This window comes from Podarcis bocagei (assembly GCF_964188305.1).
Source record: "Podarcis bocagei genome assembly, chromosome: 6".
Taxonomy (NCBI): domain Eukaryota; kingdom Metazoa; phylum Chordata; class Lepidosauria; order Squamata; family Lacertidae; genus Podarcis; species Podarcis bocagei.
The window spans coordinates 101,026,736-101,053,691 of record NC_138130.1 but is presented as its reverse complement, the minus strand read 5'-3'; the positions used below and the strand labels follow the sequence as shown (position 1 = coordinate 101,053,691).

General features: G+C 48.5%; 1 protein-coding gene and 1 long non-coding RNA gene across 3 annotated transcripts in view; both read right to left on the bottom strand.

The window, feature by feature from the left end:
- Positions 1 to 6,094, bottom strand: part of P2RY2 (purinergic receptor P2Y2) — a 42,766-nt gene extending 36,672 nt beyond the window's left edge. The window contains exon 1 of one of the 2 annotated variants that reach the window (XM_081197439.1): positions 5,697 to 6,094. The gene's annotated coding sequence lies outside the window, so the exon portion shown is untranslated. The remainder of the gene's footprint in view (positions 1 to 5,696) is intronic. The other variant, XM_081197438.1, reaches the window with a different exon arrangement.
- The window catches only part of LOC308588838, a 407,342-nt gene that overhangs the window by 163,332 nt on the left and 217,054 nt on the right, over positions 1 to 26,956 (bottom strand). The window lies entirely within an intron of this gene.

Here is a 26,956-nt window from a genome sequence, read left to right as displayed (position 1 = left end):
CCGCGGTTTCCAGTTCCATGCAGGAAGCTCCTGCAGCCAATCAGAAGCCACGCCTTGGTTGTTGAATGTTTTCGGAAGGCGTCCGGACGTCCGGAACAGATTCCGTTTGACAACCAAGGTACGACTGTATCGATCTATCCCTTTACCCTAAGGTCCCAGGGCAGGTTATGGTAAAACAAGTACAGTGGTACCTCAGGTTAAGAACTTAATTCGTTCTGGAGGTCCGTTCTTAACCTGAAACTGTTCTTAACCTGAGGTACCACTTTAGCTAATGGGGCCTCCTGCTGCCACCGCCATGCAATTTCTGTTCTCATCCTGAAGCAAAGTTCTTAACCTGAGGTACTATTTCTGGGTTAGCAGAGTCTGTAACCTGAAGCGTATGTAACGTGAAGTGTCTGGAATCCGAGGTACCACTGTACAATATTAAAAAACAACTTAAAACAACTTACATACATTAAAATCAGGTGAGTCCTAAAAATGTAGGCCTCAAGTGTCAAAAGCCAGGTGTGTCTTCAGCATCCTCTGAGGGCAACCAAAATGGTCAAAGGCCTGGAAACGATGCCTTATGAGGAACGGCTAAGGGAGCTGGGCATGTTTAGCCTGGAGAAGAGGAGGTTAAGGGGTGATATGATAGCCATGTTCAAATATATAAAAGGATGTCACATAGAGGAGGGAGAAAGGTTGTTTTCTGCTGCTCCAGAGAAGCGGACACGGAGCAACGGATCCAAACTACAAGAAAGAAGATTCCACCTAAACATTAGGAAGAACTTCCTGACAGTAAGAGCTGTTCGACAGTGGAAGGAGTGTGGTGGAGTCTCCTCCTTTGGAGGTCTATAAGCAGAGGCTTGACAACCATATGTCAGGAGTGCTCTGATGGTGTTTCCTGCTTGGCAGGGGGTTGGACTCGATGGCCCTTGTGGTCTCTTCCAACTCTATGATTCTATGATTCTATGATTCTATGAAAGCTGTACAATGAAGGTACCCAGGGCCCCTTTGTGGGGAGGGAGTTCCACTGTTTAGGGGCCACAGAGAAGTCTCTCTCCTGGACAGCCACCACCGCTTTGGGCCTCTGAGGGTGGGGGAACTACCAAGAGGGCCCCTTGGCTGATCTTGGCACCCGAGAGGGTCTGTAAGGAAGCATTGCAAGCATTGCACACTGAAAGGCATACCTGGTGGATTGGGGTCATTAGGGCCAATGGGTCATTGCCCCACTAACCTCAGTCTGCCCTCTCGGACGCTATGCTCCAGTAAGCAGCTGAAGTGTATCTTGCTTCAGGTTTGGCAAAGGGGCAAAGTCCCTTTCAAGCTGGGGCTGCCCAGAGCTGCTTAGAGAGCAAAAGGACCAGGAGAGGAGCGTCTTGGGTGCAAAGGTCTCCCCTGCTTTGCAACATCTACACAACACTGTTATTACGACTCACGTGTTACTGGACTGGACTGGGAAAGGATTTCAGGACTGACACAGGTGGGAGATGTGGTCCAAAATATCACCATGTGGGTGAAGGCTTTTGTGTGGCCGGTGGCTTGAATCCCATCAGATTCAGGCAGTGCTGAAATAGGCAGGTAAAGGTAAGGTAAAGGACCGCTGGATGGTTAAGTCCAGTCAAAGGCAACTATGGGGTTGCGGCGCTCATATCGCTTTCAGGCCGAGGGAGCCAGTGTTTGTCCGCAGACAGCTTTCCGGGTCATGTGGCCAGCAGGACTAAACCGCTTCTGGCACAACAGGACACAGTGACGGAAACCAGAGCACACAGAAATGCCATTTACCTTCCCACCACAACGGTACCTATTTATCTACTTGCACCGGTGTGCTTTCGAACTGCTAGGTTGGCAGCAGCTGGGACAGAGCAACAGGAGCTCACTCCTTTGCGGGGATTCGAACCGCCAACCTTCCAATCGGCAAGTCCAAGAGGCTCAGTGGTTTAGATCACAGCGCCTCCCTACCAAATAGGCAGAGTAGGTACTGACCTATGGACCCCATGTCCTTTAGGGGTCCCGTGGCAACCAATCGAAGTAATATGGCCTTGATCTTGAAAGATCAAACAAAAAAAAATGTATTAGCGGATCATTTGCGAGGGGCGTCCCAAGATTTCAACTGCCTGGGGGCCTCCAGAGGGGTTAATCCAGTGCTGACTGCAGGGCCAGGAAAGAATTTAAAGGGGAGTGGGCGGGATTAGGACAGGCATGGCTATGTGCCCTGCCGGGGACACTGGAGGCCCCAACAGCTGCCCCCAAATGCCAGGCGTTGGTGGCAGCTCCGGTCGTATCTGAGCAACAGCCAGGGCATTTTCGAACAGTGAAAGAGCATGGGGTTCACTTGCCGAAGCAATGCCCCAGCTGGGGAATATATTTTGCAAATCTGGGCATACTACAAGTTTGGCCACCAAATAGGTACCCTGTTTCCCTGAGTGTGTTTTCCTCCTGAAACATCCACCACTCTGGCAACGCCAGCTCCTTATCACTTTGGAGTTTATAATAATAATAATAATAATAATAATAATAATAATAATAATAATAATAATAATTTTTTGTTTATACCCCTCCCTCCCCAGCCAGAGCTGGGCTCAGGGTGGATAACACCAGTAAAATTACAGTAAAAACATAATGGGGGGGAACAATTTAAAATACAGGTTAAAATGCAATTTAAAATGCAGCCTCATCAAAACCATAAGGCGAGGGAAACGTAAGGGTCAGACTGAGTCCAAGCCAAAGGCCAGGCGGAACAGCTCTGTCTTGCAGGCCCTGCAGAAAGATGTCAAGTCCCGCAGGGCCCTGGTCCCTTGTGACAGAGCGTTCCACCAAATCGGGGCCAGTACTGAAAAGACCCTGGCCCTAGTTGAGACCAACCTAACCATCTTGTGACTTGGGGCCTCCAAAGTGTTGTCATTTGTGGACCTTAAGGTCCTCCGTGGGGCATACCAGGAGAGGCGGTCCCGTAGGTATGTGGGTCCTAGGCAAGAAGTGATTTCAGTTCCTGCGGGTATCCTCGTTTCTATGCAAACGCTCCCCTCGCCCGCACCGCAAACAAATTAAGAGATTGATGGCACCGTGACAACTCCAAGCAAATTCACGTCTCGCAAGAACAAAACCAGGTTTCGCTTCAATGATAATACAAATGAATAGACAAGGTTGGGGGGGGTCAAGCCCGGGTTTCCAAAGCAAGGGGTGTTTTCGTGTTTGTGTGTTAATGTGTTCTATGGAGTCATCTGATCCTTCCTTTCATCCTTCTATTAAAGCAAGCAGAGTAACTATTTTCTGTGCGTATAACAATGAGGATGAGGTTTGTTCCCAGTCCTGTCGCTAACACGCCACCTGTGCCTATTTTGATTGCCCACTGGGCGTTAAGACTCGCTCGAAACTGGATCGGATCATTTTGCAAGCACAGAGCCAATTGTTTTTGACATTCCAAAACACAATTGTGCTTTAAATACATGGGAAAGATGCATTGAAAAGGAGCCAGGCTGCTGCTCCACCTAGCTCAGCATTGTCTACCCAGACTGGCAGAGGTTATCCAGGGTTTCATGGGCAAGGGGCCTCACCCTGCCCTACCTGGAAATTTTAGAAGCTAGATGCTGCTGTCTGGCATTGATAGCAGCCTGTGTTTCTCGTGGCTTTCTGGGAAGCAGGGAAACGTGCGCTTAATAGTTCAAGTTGTGCTTCCAGCACATGCTACAAGGGAATTAAAGGAGGCTTGCTCCAATTGAACACCTTGCATTACACTAAGTAAATAAGAGCTTAGCTCGAATTCCTTCTGTCTGATGCAGGATGCAGAAACTACTAATTTGTGGAGATGTCTATGTGCAGGTTGTGACAAACCTGTGAGAGAACGAGTCATCCTGTAATTTATTTATTTGTTTGATAAAATTTATACATCCCACAACTGTAAAACAAAAACAGAAGACCCTCAAAGCCTTAACCAACTTGGTGCCCTTGAGATGTTTTGTGCAGGCTGAGGCTGATGGGAGTTGTAGTCCCAAACTTCTGGGGGGCACTGAGTTGGCAAAGCCTAGAGGGGCTGTGTGTTGTGTGTTTGATGGACTGCTGCACATAGCTGTCAAGCGTCCCTTATTTGGCGGGACAGTCCCTTATGCCAGTGCCATGCCCCACTGCTGTCCCTTATTGATGATGTCTCTTAAATAAGCTACTGAAGGTAATGGGGCCCTTTCTATGTCCAGCTGTCCTTTGTCAACAGCAAATTGTTGCTGTTTTTTGTGTTGAATATATGCTATATGGTAATTTATGGACCTAATAGGTATCTAAAGCCATTTGCACGCAACAAAATATGTATTTTATCAAAGTAATTGTTGATCCCTTATTTTGGCTGCTGATCCCTTATTTTCGAGGCTGCTGGTCCCTTATTTTCAAATCTGTAAGTTGACAGCTATGCTGCTGCAATATTATTTCTGTGTCTGAATCTTCATCCTTAGAGCCATAGGTGTTCCCAGGAATTTTGGGAGGGTGAGGAAACCAAATTCTGAAAGTGAGGAATAAGCTAGTTTTGCACACATACAAATGATCATAACAGTGTCAGTATATTTTGCTTCAAATCTCAGGCTCACAAATACTAGGAAGTTTTTTGTTTCATGAAAGCTGGGGATCTGGGGAATTGGGGTTCATCCAGTAATTCCCAGACCCCCTGCTAACTATGGGTGTCCATGCCACTTGGGCAGGTCTAGTAATATATTTTAAACTCTCAGCCTGGACAAAAAATCCCAATACAGTAAAATGAATAAACAACAGCTCCTCGCAAACCCAAACACCCTGAACAGGGAGGTAGCATAATAGAAATCACAATATATTGTTCCTAAATGTGTTTTTCCAAGGTCTGCCTGTGTCCTCACAGTTGCTCCACAGAGGTTAGTAAAGGATTTGATTTGACTCATCAAATAACTAACAGTTGAATAACTTTTTGCTCAGATTTATTAGTGGCCGGATCCTTCCAAGTAACGTCCACCCACACCTCTGCTTCCTAGCCCACCCACACTTAACAACCAATACAACACTGGACTCAGAAGCACTGGGTTCAAATCTTGGTCAGATATGAAGGCTATTGGGAAACCTCGCAGGTTGTAGTGAGTGGGGAATACAATGATGTAACAACCCCCCTTGCAAGAAGCTAATGCCAGAGTTTATTCATGCTTACTCAAAAGGAAGCAGCCAGCAACCTTTTTTTAAAAAAACCACACTTGTACATCATAAATAAACCATGAATCATCATGAAATAAATCACATTATCGTGCGAAATGTGACCTATGTTGCAATTACTCAAAAGGCTTTTTCTAAACCTGTTCATGTACTACTTTGAACCCCCAAGGGCTGACTGCCTGACCTTATTTTTAAAAAAGAATTTTTAAAAATGGCCCTTTAATTGTGTGTTTTTTAGGTCTTCCAAGGCTGCAAACTGATCTAGGTGTTGGGTCCCATCTCCCTAGCAGGTCACAACCTATTTAAAACCGGCGGTTGACAAAACAGGAACCTAAAAATAGCGCAAGAGGGAGAGATCGACATCCCAGGGGGATTAAATTATCACAAACCTGGGGGGAAAGAGAAGGAAAAGACCCAGACAGGATCAAAGGGAACACTCCTGTGTGAGGAGGGTGGAAGTTTTCACGGAGTGCCTGACCTCTGGAACTCCTCGCTGCTGGAGTGTGTCAGAGACGTTTCCCGCGAGCTATTCCGCAACCTGCAAGCGCACCCACCCCAAACTTACAGTTTCTGCTTTTTCCGGGGAGAATCTCACGGTGCCGGGTCTCTTTGCTTTTCCATGCTCAGTTCCTTTCCCTGGTAAAAGCAGCAGCAGGAGGAGGAATCGCCGGGAAACACAACATCCCACCCCCTCTACCCGCCTCTCCTTGGCTGGCTTCTCGCGCGCGCTCTTGCGCTTGTTTCTTTCCAACACTTCGCTTGTTTCTGTCTCGGTTTGCAAAAGAGACGCAGCAGCAAAGCGGAGTAGAGGCAGAGAGGCGTGCCTGGGACTGCGAACTGGCCTGCCCAGACTGGCCCCTGGGTGGGGAAAGAGTAGAGAAGAGGCTGCCCTCTCTCTCTCTCTCTCTCTCTCTCTCTCTCTCTCTCTCTCTCTCTCTCTCTCGGCAAAGATGACTAGGAATGCAAGTCGCTGCGCTCTCAAGTCAGATTGGCAAAGGCTTGCGCTGCAAACGCGACACCCAGTTGCCGCCAGCTGTCAGAGCAGAGGCAAACAGCTCGGGGTCAAAACCCTTCGTAGGAAACAAGCCGGATTTCCCAGCCCTGATTTCACTTCCCACCCCCGGCAACCCAGGAATCTTCCTTCTACAGAGATTCAGAACTTCGGTCCACTTTAGCGCAGCGTTGTCTGTTGGCATCAGTGGCGCTCAAACTTATTTTCCCCTCCCTCTAGGCCACCATTTCAAAATTTAAAAAAATTGCATGTTTAATCAGAAAAAAAGTCATTGTGAACCTGTGTCAAAGACGTTTGGCGTAAAAAAAGAAAATGGAACCTTTACATCTGGATTTGAGGACTGAAGATGTTTGTTTCTATAAAGTGGCTCTGTGGGTTATTATATTGGATTGGTCTGGAGACTCAGGGGTCAGCAAACATTTTAAGCAGGGGGCCGGACCACTGTCCCTCAGACCTTGTGGGGGGCCAGACTATATTTGGGGGGCGGGAAATATGAACGAATTCCTATGCCCCACAAATAACCCTGAGATGTATTTTAAATACAGTGGTACCTCTGGTTAAGAACTGTATTCGTTCTGGAGGTCCGTTCTTAACCTGAAACTGTTCTTAACCTGAAGCACCACTTTAGCTAATGGGGCCTCCTGCTGCCGCCATGCCGCCGGAGCCCGATTCCTGTTCTCATCCTGAAGCAAAATTCTTAACCCGAGGTACTATTTCTGGGTTAGCGGAGGCTGTAACCTGAAGTGTCTTTAACCTGAAGCGTATGTAACCCAAGGTACATTCTACTCTTGTAAAAACATGCTGATTCCCGGACCGTCCATGGGCCGGATTTAGAAGGCAATTGGGCCGGATCCGGCCCCCGGGCCTTAGGCTGCCTACCCATGGTCTGGACAAAGTGAATATTGTTTTTATTTGGCTGACAGATGAAGAACCTCTTATCTCTCTCTCTTTTTTTATTTATTTCTTTTTCCTTCTCTATTTCTCTGCCTCCCCCTTTCGTGTTTTTATTGTATGTATTTAAAAGTCTTGGTTTGGTTTTTAAAAGGGAGAAAGATACTAAGTTTTGTGTTTTTCTCTATAAAGATTAATTAAAAAAAATATTAAAATAATATGATTAAAAATAAAAAATATTTTAAAAATTGCTTGCACCAAACTGGATTTATTTTTTTAAAATGGGAAGAATACTTTGGAAAACAGAAAGAAACCGTTCCTAGCAGTGCTTGATTTATAACCTAGAACTCCACTACTTTATAATATGATCATGGGATATCCAGGAAGTTTAAAGCAAGGCTGCTACATAAAAGCCTGAATCATTCCCAAAATATGATAAATGAGCCTCTTCCATATGTACCTTAAGTATGCATACAAACTCAATCACAGAATTGTAGAGTTGGAAGGGACACTAAGGGACATCTAGTCTAACCCTCTGCAATGCATGGATGCTCAACTATGAGCATCCATGACAGAAGGGCATCCAACCTCTGCTTAAAAACCTCAGAGGAAGGAGAGTCCACCATCTCCCAAGGGAGACCGTTCCACTGTGGAATAGCTCTTTACTGTCAGAAAGTTTTTCCTGATTTTTTGTCAGAATCTCCCTTCTTGTAACTTGAAGACATTGGTTTGGGTCTTACCCTCCAGAGCAGGAGAAAACAGATTTGCTCCATCCTCCATGTGGTTGCCCTTGAGATATTTGTAGATAACAACAACAACAACAACAACAACAACAACAACAACAACAACAACAACAACATTATTTATACCCCACCCATCTGGCTGTGTTTCCCCAACCACTCTGGACAGCACCCAACAGAATATTAAAAACACGAGAAAACATCAAACATTAAAACTTCCCTAAACAGGGCTGCCTTCAGGTGTCTTCTAAAAGTCAGATACAGTCATACCTCATGTTACGTCTGCTTCATGTTACGTTCTTTCAGGTTACACCCCGCGGCGACCCAGAAGTACCGGAAAGGGTTACTTCTGGGTTTCAGAAGTGCAAAATGACATCACACACATGCGCAGAAGCGGCAAATCGCAACCCACGCGTGCGCAGTCGTGCTGCTGCAGGTTGCGCTCTTTTCATGTTGCGAACGGGCCTCCGGATCCCGTTCACAACCAGAGGTACCACTGTAGTTGTTTATTTCCTTGACATCTGATGGGAGGGCGCCACCACCAAGAAGACCCTCTGCCTGGTTCCCTGTAACCTCACTTCTCGCAGTGAGGGAACCGCCAGAAGGACCTCGGAGCTGAACCTCAGTGTCCGGGCTAAACAGTGGGGGTGGAGACACTCCTTCAGGTCTACTGGGCCGAGGCCGTTTAGGGCTTGAACGATCAGCACCAACACTTTGAATTGTGCTTGGAAACGTACTGGGAGCCAATGTAGGTCCGGTGTTATAAGGTCTCAGTGGCCACTACCAGTCACCAGTCTCACTCTCCTATCTCCTCTCCATCTTCTCTTTTCCAGGCTAAACATGTCCAGCTCCTTCAACCGTTCCTCATCAGGCTTGGTTTCCAGACCCTTGATCATCTGGGTTGCCTCCTCTGTGCATGTTCCAGCTTGTCAACATCCTCCTTAAATGGTGGTGCGTCTCAAAGCAATCTGTTCCAACATTGCAAGAGTTGCCATATCTTCTATCCATTGATCAAAGGCGGGCCTTTCCAGAGAAACAATCTCAACCTTTTGCCAGAAGTAAGGGCTCAAAGAGCCCATCTACATTGACCAGCTGTCGAACCCCAGATAATTGGCATGTGGTTTCGGATGTGACATTAATTCGACATTAATAATGTAACCCTTTTAATGTGCAACCGGCTTTCTATTCTTTGGACACCATCCAGGGATCATTTATCACAGGAACAGGAGTTTTAATTTCCCAGGAGCCTCTGCAAAAAGCTTCCCAGCATCTCCCATCTCGCTGGCAGAGGCCTCTGCAAGAACTGTGGGGCTTCCCGCTCCCAGAATCCTAAATGTACTGCTGTGGGTTGGGGGGGTCAGTCTGGACAGTGGCGTAGCGTGGGGGGTGCAGGGGGGGCCGGCCGCACCGGGTGCAACATCTGGGGGTTAGGGTTAGGGGGCGCAAATCCATGGGTTAGGGGGCGCAAATCCACGGGTTAGGGGGCGCAAATCCACGGGTTAGGGGGCGCAAATCCACGGGTTAGGGGGCGCAAATCCACGGGTTAGGGGGCGCAAATTACTTGCCTTGCCCCGGGTGCTGACAACCCACGCTACGCCACTGAGTCTGCATGATGTCCTGAGTCCCTTCCAATCCTTGGAATCCTGTCCCCAGCAAGGGTTAAAATCTAACAGAGGAGGTTGCTGAACTGCTCAGACAAATTTCTGCACAGGCCAGTGACCTTAGCTGGCCGCTCAAATGTTCTCTTCAGCATCCCAAAAGAATGAGCTTGTAGACCTACAAGTATTATTATTATTATTATTATTATTATTATTATTATTATTATTAATTTATTTATACCCCACCCATCTGGCTGGGCTTCCCCAGTCACTCTGGGCAGCTTCCAACCAAATATTAAAATACAGCAATACATCAAACATTAAAAGCTTCCCTAAACAGGGCTGCCTTCAGATGTCTTCTAAAATTTTGGTAGTTGTTGTTCTCTTTGACATCTGGGCGTTCCACAAGGAGGGTGCCACCACCGAGAAGGCCCTCTGCCTGGTTCCCTGTAATTTGGCTTCTCACAGTGAGGGAACCGCCAGAAGGCCCTCAGCGCTGGACCTCAGTGTCCGGGCAGAACGATGGAGGTGGAGATGCTCCTTCAGGTCTACTGGACCGAGGCCGTTTAGGGCTTTCAAGGTCAGCACCAACACTTTGAATTGTGCTCGGAAACGTACTGGGAGCCAATGTAGGTCTTTCAAGACCGGTGTTACGTGGTCTTGGCGGCCGCTCCCAGTCACCAGTCTAGCTGCCGCATTCTGGATTAGTTGTAGTTTCCGGGTCACCTTCAAAGGTAGCCCCACGTAGAGCGCATGGCAGTAGTCCAAGCGGGAGATAACCAGAGCATGCACCACTCTGGCGAGACAGTCCGCGGGCAAGTAGGGTCTCATGAGTGATGGTGCTCACAATGAGTGAGTCCCCTCACCTGTCTGCTGGGTAGAAGAACAAGGGCCAGAGTTGGGTGTAGAGGCTGAGCTGGAAGCGGGCTGGAAGCTGGAGACACAGGGACTTGCTTGCTCTGTGCTGGATCCAAAGTTAGAATCATAGAATCATAGAGTTGGAAGAGACCACAAGGGCCATCGAGTCCAACCCCCTGCCAAGCAGGAAACACCATCAGAGCACTCCTGACATATGGTTGTCAAGCCTCTGCTTAAAGACCTCCAAAGTAGGAGACTCCACCACACTCCTTGGCAGCAAATTCCACTGTCAGGAAGTTCTTCCTAATGTTTAGGTGGAATCTTCTTTCTTGTAGTTTGGATCCATTGCTCCGTGTCCGCTTCTCTGGAGCAGCAGAAAACAACCTTTCTCCCTCCTCTATGTGACATCCTTTTATATATTTGAACATGGCTATCATATCACCCCTTAACCTCCTCTTCTCCAGGCTAAACATGCCCAGCTCCCTTAGCCGTTACTCATAAGGCATCATTTCCAGGCCTTTGACCATTTTGGTTGCCCTCCTCTGGACACGTTCCAGTTTGTCAGTGTCCTTCTTGAACTGTGGTGCCCAGAACTGGACACAGTACTCCAGGTGAGGTCTGACCAGAGCAGAATACAGTGGCACTATTACTTCCCTTGATCTAGATGCTATACTCCTATTGATGCAGCCCAGAATTGCATTGGCTTTTTTAGCTGCCGCGTCACACTGTTGGCTCATGTCAAGTTTGTGGTCAACCAAGACTCCTAGATCCTTTTCACATGTACTGCTCTCAAGCCATCTTGTAAGTTGTGTTTTTAATATTTTTGTTGGAGCCGTCCAGAGTGGCAGGGGCCGCACTGTAAGATGGGCATTAAATGAATACAGCGGCACCTCGGTTTCCAAGCGTAATCTGTTCCGGAAGACCATTCGAGTTCCGAAACATTCGAAAAAACAAGGCGCAAAGGGCCTGGAAATTTAACTGAGAAAAATGAGAAACGCTCAGCAAAATCCATTCAACTTCCAAAGCACATTAAAAAATGGAAGCATTCATCTATACAAAGAAGTATTCTTTTATGCGACAACAGCTGCCAGGATGCTCATAGCAAAAAATTGGAAAGGGAGAAAAATTCCATCAATAAAAGAATGGCAAATTAAATTTTGTGACTATATAAATCTGACAAGACTCACAGCTTTCATAAGGGGACAATCGGACCAGAAATTATTAAAAGAATGGGGATGTGCTAAAGAGTATATGAAAAAACATTGTTCTGGAGTAAGCATATCGGTATGTAATGAATGATGCTTTGCAGGTTTAAAGAGAGAGAAAAATGGTGTAAAAAAGTATAAAGATAGAGGTTATCTACATTAGACACAACAACTTAGAAAGAGTAAAAATTTTGAGGTCTTAGACAGTGGCGTAGCGTGGGGGGTGCCAGGGGTGCCAGCCGCACCGGGCGCAACATTTGGGGGGGCGCGTTTGGCCGGCCCTCCTTGAGGAAGCAGGAACCCCACTGTCCAGGCGGTGAGACCTCCTCCCGCCGCCAGCCTTCGGAAGGCTGCTCCGAAGCCTGGCGGTGGGGCAGAGAGCAGTGGCATAGCGTGGGGGGTGCAGGGGGTGCACGCCGCCTGCCATGCCGCCCTGGCTGCTTCAACTGCGTCCGACAGCCGGCTCGAGGCTCCTTCCGGCCGGGTCTCCCGACGGGGCACTGCGGGCGGAGGCTCCGGCACCAAGCGCCACGCCGCCCAGGCTCGGGTTGCTGTCTGGACGCGCGCAGCCCGCCAAACGCACCATCTGCGGCGCTCTAGTGCCTGCGCGCCAAGACCGCCCACCCGCCCCGACGGGGCCCCCCCTCACCCGCGCCGGAGGCCGGCCGACGCACTAGCCCCAGAGCCGCCCCCTCCCCGCGCCAGAAAGAAGCCCCCTCCCCGCGCCAGAAAGAAGCCGCGTCGGGACTAGCCGGGCCGGGGAGGGGGACTGAGAAGGCTGCGCCGCGACGCCCAAAGATGCGCGTCTTGACACAAAGGGGCCCGCGGCACCCAGACGCGGAAGGGACCCTCTCCCCCTGACCCGCCACTGAACTGCAATTTCCAGCTCCCTTGGCAAATCCCAGTCCCCAATCCCCAAGATGCTTTATTTGAGGCAGGGGTCCTTTAATTGCAAAAACAACACCACGGCGGGCAGTAGTCACCACGACGTTTGCCCCAGAGTAGAGCCGTCAGTATTAATGACCATGGTTAGGGGTTAGGGGGCGCAAATTACTTGCCTTGCCCCGGGTGCTGATAACCCACGCTACGCCGCTGGTCTTAGAACAAAGGAAGTCAATATGTGTATATGTGTGTAATGATTAGATTAGAATGAAGATATGGTTTTATTTGTAGATGTGTGTTTTTGTTTTTTGTGTTTTTGTTTCTTGTGTTTTTGTTTCTTGTTTTCTTTTTTCTCTTGTGGTTTTTTTTCTTGTTTGTACTGTTTTATTTTGGATTCAATGTTTGTAATTTTTGTTGTAATTTTGCATTTAAAAAAAATAATTAAAAAACACGGAAGCATTTACTTCCAGTTTTTCGGTGTTCGAATTCTGAAACCTTCGTCAACAGAGACGTTCGAAAACTGAGGTACCACTGTATTATCATCATCATCATCATCATCATTGGCGAGGGGCCACCACAGGGAGAGCCCCTTCTGGGGGACAGATATGGAGAGAGAAAGACAGACAGACAGACAGACAGGGCAGTAAGCAGAGAATGTGGGGTAGCTCCGCCCATCCTTGGTTTTGCCCTGCCCCCTTTTGACTCCGCCTCTGCTGACAGTGCTGCCCTCTATAGGCCACCCTGATGGAATGCAGCCCCCAGCAGACAAATAGATGCCCACTTCTGCTTCACGCAAAGGTTACGGGGAGAGAAAACGCCTTCTGCCTTTTCTGAAAAGTGGTCCCTAAAGTGGGGAAAAATAAGAATTAGAAACTATAACAGGCTAATTGTGGGTTTCCCCCACATATACTTCCTGGTCAACCAGCAATCCAAGGAGTATAGAGTTTGCTTTTTCTTTCCTTTTTTCTTTTAGGGACTTTTCTCAGGAAACTACAAATCAAGTAGCCATCCTGTTTTGCTGGTTTGAAGATTGTGGCAGTTCCTGTTTCTGAATCTATGGGAGTCCGACAACGGCAATGAATTTGTACTGTGTGAGTTGGGGGAAAAGGGGCCAAGCTCAGCTCATCCAAAGTTGCAAAATGAGCAGCACATGTCATGTGCTTTGCAGGGGGTTGGACTAGATGACCCCTTTGGGGCCCTTCCAAGTCTATAATTCGATGAACACCTGTGCATTCATCTTCGCCTAGCTGAGATGTGCCCTTGGACCTCTGCCTCTTGCTTGTCCGGCTGTGGAACAGAGAGGGGTTGCCGAAACTAAATTCCAATGAAAATTCTCATTATTACATATTTTACATGGCTGTTTATTTGCATATATTTTAATTTTTTTATATATGGATGTTTTGTGATGGCCTATGCTCGCAGTGCCTAAGAAGTGTGAAGAAACTAGCCTGCTACACTGTTGTTGTTGTTGTTTAGTTGTTTAGTCGTGTCTAACTCTCCATGACCCCACGGACCAGAGCTTGCCAGGCATGTTTCCCAGGCCCCTGTGGGGCAGTGTGATGAGGTCTCTCTCTTTGGGACGGGGCAGCAACTGGGGCTGCCCAGAGGACACCCAATGAAAGGGGAGAGGAGGTTGAGGGAACCCTCCAGAAGGGAGGGTGTTTGAAAAGGGGTGAGGGGCTGCCAGCTCTGCAGGCAAGGGGGGTGGACAGAACTGGGTTCCTGAGCCCCACAGGGGTGCCGCAGAAGGAATGTAGTTGGTCCAGGGAGCCATGGACCCAAAAAGGTTGAAAACCTCTGGCTTAAGGAGACAAATTGCTGGGTGGTTCCCCACTTCATTTTACAGCCAAAAACAGATCTGCAGAGATATGTCAGCGAGCAAAGGGCTCAATTTCGTGGCTCTGGGTGTGGTTTCTTTCATCCTGCCTTCAAACTTTTGTTTCCCTAATTTGGGTTTGATGCAGAAGAAAAACCCAGAGTGTGAGGCTTTTAGAGAAAGCGTCTCCCAGCGGAAGGGCAAGGGGGTAGCGGAGAAAGGGGTCCCACTTCCTCTTTCCACCAGCTGCCAGGGAGAGGAGAGGCGCCGGAAAGGAGAAATTGGAAGGGGAAATTCGGAGGAACGTTCCTAAGTCATGTTATTAGCAGCCTCGTGCCAACCACCAGAAAGCTAGGCCTTCTGCAGAGTTAAATCTTTTCTCCATCTAGCTCAGTGTTGTTTAGGGCTTTCAAGGTCAGCGCCAACACTTTGAATTGTGCTCAGAAACGTACTGGGGACCAGTGAAGATCCTTTAGGACCGGTGTTATGTGGTCCTGGCAGCCACTCCCAGTCACCAGTCTAGCTGCTGCATTCTGGATTAATTGTAGTTTCCGGGTTACCTTCAAAGGTAGCCCCACATAGAGCGCATGGCAGTAGTCCAAGCGTGATATAACCAGAGCATGCACCACTCTGGGGAGACAGTCTGCGGGCAGGTAGGGTCTCATTCTGCATAGCAGATGGAGCTGGTAGACAGCTGCCCTGGACACTGACTTGACCTGCGCCTCCATGGACAGCTGTGAGTCTAAAATGACTCCCAGGCTGCGCACCTGGTCCTTCAGGGGCACAGTTACCCTATTCATTCAGGACCTGGGATAGTGGTAGTAGCTGCTGACAGTCTTATCCATGGGTAGGCAAACTAAAGCCCAGGGCTGGATCCGGCCCAATCGCCTTCTAAATCTGGCCTGCGGACGGTCCAGGAATCAGCGTGTTTTTACATGAGTAGAATGTGTGCTTTTATTTAAAATGCAGCTCTGGGTTATTTGTGGTGCATAGGAAGTCGTTCATTATTTTTTATTTTTCAAAATATACTCCCGCCCCCCACAAGGTCTGAGGGACAGTGGATTGGCCCCCTGCTGAAAAAGTTTGCCGACTCCTGTTATCCTTCGTGAATTTGCCTTATCCTCTTAAAACCAGACAGGTAAGCAGCCATCACTGCCTTAGATTACTTTGCACTTTGTGAAGAAGTTCTTTCTATCGTCCGTCCTGAATTGTCAGTTTCGCTGGATGTCCCCAAATTCTGAGAGATGGAGGAAAACTTCTTGTTGCTCACGTCCTTTTTGCCACTTCCCTTTACCCTACTCCTCTTTTTTTTTTCTAAACCAAAGAAACCCCAAACCTCAAATGTCATAACCTTTTCCCCCCACAGTGGGATTATTCCAGCGCCTTGGTTGTTTGTTTTTTGCTTTTTCCTGCCTGCCTGGGAGAGAGAAAAATGTGAGTATGCTTACAAAACAGTAGAGGGGCCATTGGACAACAACCTTAAAATAACCATAATTGGCCCCTGCGAAAGATACGTTTGTTTGTACTCATCCATGACAGGCATTCATTCCAGGCATAAGTTTGTTTGTCGGCCTGTTTGCTTGTAATATGCGACAACGCCTGGAACGTCGAGGTGCAGGATTAATGTCAGATGTGTAGGCTTATGCCTTTTACTTTGCCAGAGAATTGCTTACCCGCGTCCCCAGGGCCGAGAAGAGAACAAAAAAAGTTCCAGGAAAGTTTCTTCTTTGGAGAAAAGAGTTTTATTGCAAATCTGTGCACAGTGACAGTCAGCAGAATAATTTCTGAAATCTGACTGTGTTGTTACCATGTTCAGCAAGCATTTTTATACCTGAAAGCATTCACCCTCCTCCCATACCTCCCCCCCAAAACTTCCCCAATCAGCTGGCAAGTTTTCAACTCATTACCTTTTAGGGCATATCTATATTTGCTGGCTAAGGCTGCTAGCTAAGCACTTCCTCTGCTGGTTAAGCATTTTCTCTGCTCAGTAAGCACCCCCTCCCACCTCCTTGTACACGTGTCTTCTTTTGCTAGCAAAGCATTTCCTTCGTATCTTCTTCTTATCTTGCATTACTTAAAAGCAGAAGCAAAGCAGGAAACATCTTGCTAGTGGTTTTTCAGTTAACAGCAGTTTCTGGCTGGGCAGGAAGCGACCTTCTGACCTGTAGCTAACATCAGCAGTTCCAAATAGCTGATTAGGCAGGAAGCGGCCTCCTAACCTGTCTGTTTTAGGCTTTTGCAAATAACTGCATTTTTTTAGCTGTGTAACCATCTTAGCAGAGTGCAGGAATTTACTATGTGTAGATAATATTAATGATTAACCGTTCCCCTCTCCCTTCACTCCCTCCTCTTCTTCTGAACAACCTAATACTTAGGTTCGTTCTGGGGTATGGGCCTATACTCCCTCATCACAGCGATGACCGTGGGTCCTAGCTTTCGTGACAGGAGTCTATGCATCATTTGCTGCAAGCATTGCAATAAGCAGGGGATACAGAGGCAAAGAAGCAAAAGGATTAATAGCGGTCCTGCTAATAATACTATAACATTCCTGAGCCAACTGCCATCAGGGAGCCAGGAATACAACCAACCCCATGCATCACTCCCTGTGGCTTTCAGCGGGTTTTCAGCTATCATTGTTTCCATGTGGTTGATGGTGGCTGAAATACTGACATTATTATCTGGGATGAACATACAACAATGAGAATGAACCAGTGCACAAACCCCACCCTTTGAGGCCAACATCACATCCAAAGCATAGCGATTCTGTAGGACAACCTCCCTCATAGCAGTCACCTCTCGATTGAGCTCCTTCAATGCTTTTATGGTATCATTGAATAATCCTTCTGTCCAATTGGCCAGCAGATGAAGATCTCTATAATTCATGGCTGCTCCTAAAGAAGGTAGCAGGGCTCGTGATATCTGGGTCCCAATATAGTGGCTAATAGGTGTATTAACTGCCCTGCGGTTACGCAGCCTGAGAGATGTTGGTAGCTTTTCCACCTTATATAAAAGGGGGATCACCATTCCCAAGGTACAAACCCCAGTAAGGTCTCGGGGAATAGTTTTGAATGCTGCATCGCCACAAATCAACCATAGTTCCTTCGGAAGAAGGCGACTGGTGTTTCGGCGTTGCTCTGACCACTGGAAGGCTTGCGAAAACAGAAGGCTTATGTGCCATTGCTCCTCAGTGAAGTTTAACAGGGCTATAACGGAAGAGTTGGATCTAGAGCTTTCGTGGAGGTGGTGCATGTCTGTCAGTAACTTGGAGCTAGTATCAGATTGATAACACCGGGAGGTATTACCATAAGGAAAGAAGGCGGTGCAGGTCCTATTGAATACAAAATTTAAGACATATTGGCAATTGGGGTAAATCCCCCTTAGATTTGGCCCTTCAGAAAAATTTAAACAAATAAAGGCTGGCTCGGACAGGGCTATTTTTACAGGTGGCCATTGAGCTTCCTCGGGATTCAACGTATTTTCTATGCTAAAGATGGTATCAATGGGAATTCCGTGTAGCATCAAACCTGGCCGTTGTGCATAAGGTGGTATATGCATACACAGCCAACAATCGGAGAGTTGTAACATAGTAGCGAACTTAAACATATCCTTGATATAAACATTGTCTTCCCACATCTTATGGTAATCTTCTCCCCTGGATGTCTTGTTTAACAAACCAGTTCCCCCTTGGCCTTGCTTGTCAGTCCTTGCCTCTCCCCCTACAATAGCTAACATAAGATATACTATGAGGATCATCATGGGGATAGAAGGATCTGGCCGTCGTCTCCCGCAGAGTCTGTGACGCTCATGCCAGCAAAAGAAAACACACATCCATATGACAAGAGCGGTTGAGATAACCCCTATCCACCAACCCCAATCCTTCCATGGTTCCTCCCACCAATATTCAGGGGGTGTGCTCATTGTTGAAGAGCCCACTGATATTTGTGCCCGACTACCTGCTGAACCTCAAGGATGAGAGCCCACCGGTGAGCTGAGGCTCCCACTATGTGGGTCAATTTTTCTACTAACCCTGTTGGGTGGATTGAACTCTCGTGCTGTCTCTCTTACTGGCACTTGTTTAGCAATTTCAATGTTAAGGCTCCCACCCCTGCAATACTTGCATCAAGATAGGTTCCGTCCCATCTATCACCTGGATTAAGAGTAGGACCTGGTCTATCAAATGAGGTTGGTACAGTGCTCTACCTCCCAGATAACAGTTGATTACCCTCCCACAGCAGCAAGAGCGGTCCAGAACTCGGTAGAGTTCGATCGTTTCTGCAACTTCCCGTATGAGCACTATCCACGCGTGTTGGACAGTGGTGTGGGAGAGGAGCCACAACGGGGCAGTGGGGTGTCTCAATACGGCAATCTCATCAAACCCCAGCTTCCAATAGCCGAAGAGCACACCATCTCTTACCACCGGCAAGACGAACCACTCGTAGCAGAGGCCAGCAGGCCAATAAGGGCGGTATGGCTCAGTGGGGTCAGGGCTGTGGGACATAGAGCAGATAACAGAAAAAAGAAAAGAGAAAGTCCTTATGGAAATATTAAATGTCCTGGTGGACTTCCTGGATTAGTCCCGGCACGGGTTTTCACGTTGGGGACGCTGCCCGCGGGCGCCCCTCCCATCCAATTCTTCAGCCGTGCGTAGAGATATCAGCCTCCGGAGTGATATCAGCAGGGCGGTTGTCTACCGGGCGTCTGGAGATGGTCAGCCGAAGGGAGTTCTCTGGATCTGGTGTTACTGTCCAATCTGAAATGGCTTTCTTCACTCGAGTATGGTGGACCCACGGGGTGATGCCGGCAACCTTCACAGCAGTAGGGGTAGAGAGTAGCACGGTGTATGGTCCCCTCCAGCAGGGCTGTAGGGGGGCTCGCTGCCAGTCTTTCACCCACACTTCGTCACCTGGCTCGAACTGATGGAACGGTTCAGTTAACACACATGGGGTGCGAGCCTGGGTCCACCTGTTGAGATAAGAAAGAACTCGGGAGAGTGACTGTACATAATTATTCAATTGCACATCTTGGCTAACATACGGAGTTAACATTCTAACATATGGGACTGGTCTCCCAAACAGAACTTCAAAAGGTGACAAGTGGGTCCGTTTTGACGGAAGACTGCGGACCCTGAGTAATGCCAAGGGCAACATGGTCACCCAAGCAGACTTGGTTTCCTGTGTCAGCTTGGACAGCTGATTCTTTAGAGTCCTGTTCATTCTTTCAACCTTTCCAGAACTCTGGGGTCTATAAGCAGTATGCAGCTTCCAGTTGATCTGGAGTGCTTTAGCCAGTCCTTGTAGGACTGCATGAACGAATGCTGGTCCATTGTCAGATCCTATGGATCTTGGCAACCCATAGCGAGGGACGATTTCCTTAAGCAGGCACCTGGTTACTTCAATTGCCTTTTCAGTCTTTGTTGGCCATGCCTCGACCCATCCGGTGTAGGTGCACACTGCCACCAGCAGGTAGCGATATAATCCACAACGGGGTAATTCAGTGAAGTCTACCACAAGATCTTCCATTGGTGCAGTTCCACTGTGCTGAACTCCCGGGGGAGCCAGTGGTCCGGTTCTGGGATTATTCTTTTGACATAGCAGGCATTTCCTGGAAACCTGGGCTGCCAGTTGATAAAGGTGGGCTATATAGAAGCACTTTGCCAGCTGCTTGGTGGTAGCATCTGGCCCCATGTGGGTTGACTCATGGTACCTCTGAGTTATCTGTCGAGACAGGGACTCTGGAATCCATATCCTGTCATCAGGTGTGAGGTACCATCCTTCGTTGGTCAATGTCAACTCCTGGGCGTCTGCAGTGTCCCTTTCCTGTTTTGTGTAAGCCGGCTTGTCAGCGGTGCTTAAAATCTCTTCTGGGATCAGTGCTCCAATGATCGGAGCTGGGGCCAGTTCCCGGGCTGCTTCCTTGGCCACTTTGTCTGCCAATCGATTTCCTCTGGCCACTTCCCCTGGTCCAGTTGTGTGTCCATAACAATGGATAACTGCTACCGCTTCAGGCTCCCATACAGCATCCAGAAGGTTCAACAAAGCTTGTGGGTGGGCCACCTGGTTTCCTCTGGAGGTAAGCAAACCTCTTTCTTTCCATAAGGCTCCATGGGCATGTAAAGTCAGGAATGCGTACTTAGAATCTGTATAAATGTTTATTTTCTGATCCTTTGCCAGGCTCAGGGCTCTGGTAAGCGCAGTTAGTTCTGCCAGCTGGGCTGATGTTCCAGGCGGGAGTGACTTTGCTTCGACCACCTGGTCGTCCAGGGCTACCACTGCATAACCTGCCTTCCGCTGCCCAGCCTCGACAAAGCTGCTTCCATCCACAAACCATGAAAGCCAGTGGGGGTTTGCCTCGTCTTTGAGATCAGGCCTGCTGGAATATACTTCGTCCATTACTTCAATGCAATCGTGCGTCTGCTCCTCACCTTCTCCTACCGGCAACAGGGTAGCTGGGTTGAGGGCGGTGGTGACCTGGAACTTCAAGCGCGGGTGCAACAATAGCATCTGGCACTTCCTCATCTTTGCTTGGGAGAGGAAATAGGTACCCTTCATGTCAAGCAGTGCTGGGACTGCATGCGGAGTCACACAAACAGTGTCTTGGCCAAAAGTAAATTTGTCAGCTTTGTTCAGTAGGGTGGCTACTGCCACAACTGCTCTCATACATGGCGGTAAACCTTGTTCTGTGGGCGTCAGGCGCTCAGATAGGTATGCCACGGGCTGTTGCCAGCTCCCCAATTTCTGGCATAGCACTCCCTTCGCTGTTCCCTGGTCCTCATCCACAAACAGGGAGAAAGGCTTCTCAGGATTTGGGATACCCAGTGCTGGTGCTTGCTGCAATGCCCTTTTCAGATCCTTGAAGGCCTGCCGTTGCTCCTCACCCCACACAAAGGGGTCCTTTTCAGTTCCTCTGGTTGACTCGTGCAGAGGCTTGGCAATTGTGCTGAAGTCAGGGATCCATATTCTACAGAATCCTGCCGAGCCCAAGAAGCCACGAAGTTCTCTGCGATTCTTTGGCTCTGGAATCTGGATAATGGCTTGCTTCCTTTCTTCTCTTAGGGTCCGTTGCTGATGGGATATATCAAATCCAAGGTATTTTACAGTGGGTTGGCATATTTGGGCCTTTTTCTTAGATACTCGGTATCCTGCTTCAGCCAAGTGATTTAACAAATCTTTGGTGGCTTTCATACACGTGTCCTCGTCTGAACAGGCCAAAAGAAGGTCATCTACGTACTGTAACAAGACCCTGTGTGGGCTGGTGGGGAAGCTAGACAGGTCCGAGGCCAATGCTACCCCGAAAAGGGTTGGGGAATTCTTGAAACCTTGTGGAAGCCTCGTCCACGTATATTGCACCTTGGTGCCTGTTCCTGGATCCATCCATTGAAATGCAAACAGGGGCTGACTTTCCTCTGCCAGACGGCAGCAGAAGAATGCGTCCTTCAAGTCCAGTACCGTGAAATAGCAGGCAGTAGGAGGTATTAAACTCAACAGTGTGTAAGGATTGGGCACATTGGGGTGGAGGGTTTCCACAGCCTGGTTAACTAATCTAAGGTCTTGGACCGGACGGTACGAGCCATCTTCCTTCTTTACTGGCAAGAGTGGGGTGTTCCACTGAGACTGACACTGTCTCAGGATGCCATGGCGAAGCAACCGTTCCAAATGTATCCATACTCCTTCTGCAGCACGCCGGGGGATAGGGTATTGGTTCACGGCCACAGGGTTAGCAAATGGCTTGGGCTTAACTATTACAGGTGGGATGTTCTTTGCCATTCCGGGTGGGTTGCTTTCTGCCCATACACCAGGGTTAACTTCTTGCAGGAGGTCCTCTGGAATAATCCCCTCCTCTTCTTTTACCATCATTAGGCGCCAGTGTTCCCTTAAGGGTACCTCTAAGGAAAGTTCTCCTGTTTGCCCTGTAGTCATTGTCACTTCTCCTGTCGGTTGAAAGGAAATCTGGGCTTGCAATTTGGATAGCAGGTCTCGGCCTAATAGTGGGATCGGACACTCCGGTATATACAAAAACTTGTGTTGGACTACTTGGCCGCCCAGGCGGCAGATAACAGATTGCAGGAAGGGGGCTCTTTGTGATTTCCCTGTGGCTCCTATTATGTTAATTGTTTGCTTGGTGGGCTTGGACACTGGTATGGGCAAAACAGAGTGGGCGGCTCCTGTGTCAACCATAAAGGGGATAGTTTGGTTCCCTGTTTGTATTTTGACCATGGGCTCACGGGAACCTAAATCAGCTGGGCCCGGTCTGTCCTAGTATTCTTCCTCCTCTCTCAGGCTCATCATGCCGGGCTGCCTTTGGGCTGAGGGGTACCAGGGAGGTCCCTGTCCACGTCCTCTACCCCTGCTGGCATTTGTCGATGACCAAGGTCTCAGTTCCTGTCCAGGTCCCCTGGGGATTGGGCCTGAGACTCGTTCTCCTCGTCCTCTTCCTCCTAAGTGGGCCTGTGGGCATTCTCCTTTCCAGTGCCCTTCCTGCCGGCAGATGGCGCACTGATTCCTCCCCAGGCGGCCTTGCCCTCCTCCCCGGGCACTTCCTCTTTTCTGAGGGATGGGTGCGGTAGCCTGCAACGCCATCAACTTCTTTGCTTGATACTTCTCCTTTTTCTTTTGTTCCTCTTCTTCCCTCTGATTGTAAGTGGTTTGAGCCAGTTCTAACATCCACTCAAGGGTGTGGCCCATGAACCCCTCGTGTTTTTGAATTTTTCGGCGGACATCGGGCGCCGCTTGCGCCACAAAAGCAGCCTTTACAATAAGGGCGTTGGCAGCCTCATCTGGGTCTACTGGAGTATACTGACGGTAGGCTTCCTTCAGGCGTTCCAGGTAAGCCCCTGGGGCCTCTTCATTCCCCTGCACTACCTCTCTGACCTTCACAAAGTTGGTGGGTTTCCTGGCCGCTCTCCTCATACCATTTAACACATTCTGGCGGTAGGTAGTGAGGGTTTTCTGGCCATCAGCAGTCTGATAATTCCAATTCGGTGTACTATCAGGGTATCCTGTTATAATGTCTGCATCCGGTGTTCCCTGTGCTCTCATGTGTACTCGGGCTTCAACATGGATTCGCCTAGTTTCTTCTGTGGTTAGCAGCGCATCCATCAAATACTGCACATCATCAAAAGTGGGATTATAGGTTTTAAAAATCCCTTCAAACAATTTTATAATTTTTGCTGGATTCTCCTCAAAGGAAGGATTTTGATTTCTCCAATTACAAACATCTGCACTTGAAAAGGGTATATGCTGGACCGTGTAGGTCCGTGGTACCTCCACCCCACCAGGCCCTGGAGGTCCCGGTGGGTCATAAACCCTTCGGAGGGGCATTACTCCTGCTGCCTGACCCTTCCTGGTTTTCTCATATTGTCTATGAGACATAACTCTCTTCGCCGCCTCTCCCCACTTACGTTGCCATTTCTTTCTCCTGTCCGGGGTACAACATTCTGCTGCCTCAACTAACAAGGGGCTCACATCCAACTTTTCCGCATAGGGGCTCACGTATGCCGTAATGCGTTCCTCTTGTCCCTTGGTCCACTTCTTATTCTCCTCAGTCCATCTCATCAACTTCTCTATAAATTCCTCATCATCTCCTTCCTCCTTCTTTTCCTCTAAATCATCATTCATTAACAAGTCGCTGTCTTTTTGTTCTGGGCTTGATGGGGGGCTTGCTTGGGCTTGGGGGCCAGTTCCTCCCAGTGCTTGGGGACCTGTGCCTGGGGGATTTGCTAGAGGGGCAGTTGGTGGAGCATAGGGTGGTGGCGGTCTGATGACTCCCCCCTCCTCATCTTCTGGGTCTGGTATCACCGGGGGCTTTTCTGCCTTCCCTGCCGGTCGAACTGCACAAATTGTATTTCGTGGGGCGTCGCCTTGGCAGGCTTTCAACCATGGTGGATTCTTTTCTACATTGGTTTTCCAAGTAGAAATGTAGGGGATTTGGTCTGGGTGGACATTCAATATGTTCTGATATAATGGGCTGATTAGTTGCAAATCAAAGCTTCCTCCTGACGGCCAATTAGTTTGTGCGGGCCAGTCAACTTCACATAATGTCCTCATTCTCTGTTTTCGCAATTTGATTCCCCAATCATCATGCTTTGTGGCCGCTTTCCAGTTGTTTAAAAAACATTCCAGAGGACTACATTGGCTTGCCCCAGACCCCATTTTTTTTTCAGATACTCCGCACCTAACCGGGCTGTAAATTCTTTCACACTCCACACGATTCAGATTGTGATCTGGGCGAGGTCTCCCTGCCAGAAAAATGCACAATCCTGCAATCGCCCGGCCAAGGGGAACGCTAGGCCCCGGCCCACACTCAAAATTCACTCACAAGAGTATCTGAACATGCAACATACAACATACAAATCATTCCATTACAATTTCCACATGCAACACACAGCAATACAATTTCCCCTCTGTTTCCCTTTTTTCCCAACCTTACTGGCGGCCCCCCCCCTGTTGCCACGGCCAGTTCCCTTCCTGGTAGCACTGTACTGCTATGACCAGGTGAGGCTGATGAGGCCTCTGGCCCTTTCCCTCGGGCCCCTAGCCCTTTCCTTCGGGCCCCTAGCCCTTTCCTTCGGGCTTACCTTTTCCTTTCCGCTGCGGATTCCCTTCCCTGGCCAGTCTTGTCTTTTCTCCCTCGACCGAAGTTCCTGCTCAGGAGCGGTGTGGCCGGTTTCCCCCACGAATTGGTAGGGTGCGCGCTGAAAGCCTGCTGACTCCGGTCCGAGCTGTCCACCTGGTCGAGCCTGGCTCTCCCCGGGGCCCCTGGGGTGGGGCGATTCCCGGCCAACACACCAAGCTGTAGGCTTATGCCTTTTACTTTGCCAGAGAATTGCTTACCCGCGTCCCCAGGGCCGAGAAGAGAACAAAAAAAGTTCCAGGAAAGTTTCTTCTTTGGAGAAAAGAGTTTTATTGCAAATCTGTGCACAGTGACAGTCAGCAGAATAATTTCTGAAATCTGACTGTGTTGTTACCATGTTCAGCAAGCATTTTTATACCTGAAAGCATTCACCCTCCTCCCATACCTCCCCCCCAAAACTTCCCCAATCAGCTGGCAAGTTTTCAACTCATTACCTTTTAGGGCATATCTATATTTGCTGGCTAAGGCTGCTAGCTAAGCACTTCCTCTGCTGGTTAAGCATTTTCTCTGCTCAGTAAGCACCCCCTCCCACCTCCTTGTACACGTGTCTTCTTTTGCTAGCAAAGCATTTCCTTCGTATCTTCTTCTTATCTTGCATTACTTAAAAGCAGAAGCAAAGCAGGAAACATCTTGCTAGTGGTTTTTCAGTTAACAGCAGTTTCTGGCTGGGCAGGAAGCGACCTTCTGACCTGTAGCTAACATCAGCAGTTCCAAATAGCTGATTAGGCAGGAAGCGGCCTCCTAACCTGTCTGTTTTAGGCTTTTGCAAATAACTGCATTTTTTTAGCTGTGTAACCATCTTAGCAGAGTGCAGGAATTTACTATGTGTAGATAATATTAATGATTAACCGTTCCCCTCTCCCTTCAGATGAGCATGGTCACAACACATTTCTCCGGGTCAGGACTGAATGCCAACACGTTCTCCACATCAGTGCCGGATTTACATATAAGCTAAACAGGCTATAGCTTAGGGCCCCACTCTCTTGGCCCTCCCCCAAAATTATACTTCTTAATTGTATTTCAATTCAGCAATTACTTTGATAAAATACATATTTTGTTATGTGCTAATGGCTTGAGATACCTATTAAAGCCAAAGGTAAAGGGACCCCTGACCGTTAGGTCCAGTCATGGCCAACTCTGGGGTTGCGGCGCTCGTCTCACTTCATCTACCTGCACTTTGACATGCTTTCGAACTGCTAGGTTGGCAGGAGCAGGGACCGAGCAACGGGAGCTCACCCCATTGCGGGGATTCGAACCGCTGACCTTCTGATCTGATCGGCAAGTCCTAGGCTCTGTAGTTTAACCCACAGCGCCACCCATGTCCCTTGCAAATGGCCTAAGATACCTACTAAAGGTAAAAGTAAAGGGACCCCTGACCATTAGGTCCAGTTGTGACCGACTCTGGGGTTGCGGCGCTCATCTCGCTTTATTGGCCAAGGGAGACAGTGTACAGCTTCCGGGTCATGTGGCCAGCATGACTAAGCCGCTTCTGGCGAACTAGAGCAGCGCACGGAAACGCCGTTTACCTTCCCGCCGGAGCGGTACCTATTTATCTACTTGCACTGGTGTGCTTTCGAACTGCTAGGTTGGCAGGAGCAGGGACCGAGCAACGGGAGCTCACCCCATCGCGGGGATTCGAACCGCCGACCTTCTGATCGGCAAGTCTTAGGCTCTGTGGTTTAACCCACAGTTCACTATTAATACACTTCTTCTTAATTGTATTTCAGTTAAACAATTACTTTGATAAAAATACATATTTTGTTATGTGCAAATGGCTTGAGATACCTATTAGGTCCATAAATTACCATATGGCATATATTCAACACACGAAAAAAGCGACAATTTGTTGTTGACAAAGGACAGCTGGGCATAGAAAGGGCCCCATTACCTTCAGTAGCTCAGGGCCTCATCAAACCAAAATCCGGCCCTGCCCCACACCCCCATTTCCAAAGGAGCGGGGGGAATTCAGCCCCACAGTGTTTCACTTCCAACCAAAACCTGGCGTCCCCTTTCAGACTTCCACATTTCATGTACAAATCCCAGCTCAAGACACACATTCTCTCTCTCTTTTTTAGAAAATCTTTAATAATTTTCACATAGACAAATATACATAACATATAATACAAAAGGCGATACAAATGAATAAAAACAATAAAGAATAGAGAAACAAACATAAACAAATA